The sequence below is a fragment of the Trichechus manatus genome, unplaced genomic scaffold (genome assembly GCF_000243295.1).
Source record: "Trichechus manatus latirostris isolate Lorelei unplaced genomic scaffold, TriManLat1.0 scaffold00061, whole genome shotgun sequence".
NCBI lineage: Eukaryota > Metazoa > Chordata > Mammalia > Sirenia > Trichechidae > Trichechus > Trichechus manatus.
The window spans coordinates 15,039,665-15,041,445 of record NW_004443997.1 but is presented as its reverse complement, the minus strand read 5'-3'; positions in this window follow the sequence as shown (position 1 = coordinate 15,041,445).

The window sequence follows — 1,781 nt, the reverse complement described above, 5'->3', positions numbered from 1 at the left end:
TCCAGGAGTTGGAATTGACTGAACAGCAATGGGTTAGGGAAGGCAAACCATTAGTAATAATAATTTAGGCTACATAGGGAGATAAGTGTTTTGGGGGAGGTACATGGAAGAGGAGTTGTGAAAATCAGGTAGGTAAAGGATTGGCTGGGGCTTGACCATGGAGGGCTTTGAATGCCAGACTAAGATCATGTACTTTATTAAGTAGGAATCAGACTCACCACAGGGAGGCGACATTGTTTATATTGCATTTCACTTAAGAATACATGGCCTCTTGTAACCTGGTCTGGGTGTTGGCAAATGGCATTTGTGAAATGCTGAGGAAAAAAAAAATTATTCTTGTATTTAAAAAGGCAAAGAATTAAATAAACTCTCAAACTTTTGAGTTTAAAAATTAACATAATAAATCAAATACAAGATTTAAAGATGCAAGCTTAAATTCATTGCTTTTTAAAAAATTTTTTTATTATACTTTAGGTGAAAGTTTACAGCACAAATTACTTTCTCATTCAAAAATTTATACACAAACTGTTTTGTGACATTGGCTGCGATCCCTACAATGTGTCAGCACTCTCCCCCTTTACACCTTGGGTTCCGTGTTTCAATTCATCCAGTTTTCCTTTCCCTGACTTCTCATCTTTGCTTTTGGGCAGGTATTGCCCATTTGGTCTCGTATACTTGATTGAACTAAGAAGCACATTCCTTACATGTGTTATTGTTTGTTTTATAGGCCTGTCTGATCTTTGGCTGAAAGGTGGACTTCAGTATTTTTTATTTATTTATTTTTTGTGCTTTAGATGAACGTTTACAGAGCAAATTAGTTTCTCATTAAACAACATACATATTGGTATTGTTTTGTGACATTGGTTGCTAACCCCACGACGTGTTAACCCTCTCCGCTTCTCGACTTTGGGTTCCCCATTTCCATTTGTTCAGCTTTCCTGTCCCCTCCATCTTCCTTGCCCCTGGGCTGGTATGCCTATTTAGTCTGGTATACATGGTTGAGCTACATGTATTATTGTTTGTTTTATGGGCCTGTCTAATCTTTGGCTGAAGGGTGAACCTCAGGAGTGACTTCAGTAGTGAGTTAAAAGGGAGTCTGGGGGCCATACTCTCGCGGTTTCTCCAGTCTCTGTCAGACCAGTAGTAAGTCTGGTCTTTTTTTGTGAAAATTTTGTTCTATACTTTTCTCCAGCTCTGTCTGGGACCCTCTATTGTGATCCCTGTCAGAGCAGTCGGTAGCCATCTAGTTGTGCTGGACTTAGTCTGGTGAAGACTGTGGTAGTTGTGGTCCATTTGTCCTTTGGACTAATCTTTCTCTTGTGTCTCTGGTTTTCTTTATTCTCCCTTTTTTACCGCCGAGGGTACGGAGGCCCTCCGGACTCAATGGGTCCTTGTCTTTCTCTTGTAAGAATACATAGAGGAGACAATTTTGGGGTTCAGCTGTAACAGTTTTATTTTACTTGTGACAAGTAAAAGGAGTCAGTCGGGGGCTGATTCGCAAGGAGAAGCAAGGCTAGGGCTTATATTGATTCGGTGGAGACAATAGAGCAATGAATATTCAGTGGGTCTCTGCGAAGGGGCAGGTACTCCTTGCAATGGTAGTGAATACTAATTAGATTGCCCGGGCATCTAGAATCCAAGATAGAATCTGCTGATATTCAAGACGGAGTCCCCTCGGTGGCTCTTGGCATCACTTATTATGGGATATGGGATATGACGCAGGCACAGTGATCTTCTGTTTAACCTTGCCCCCTTTCGTGGGCCAAAATAGCGGCCACACT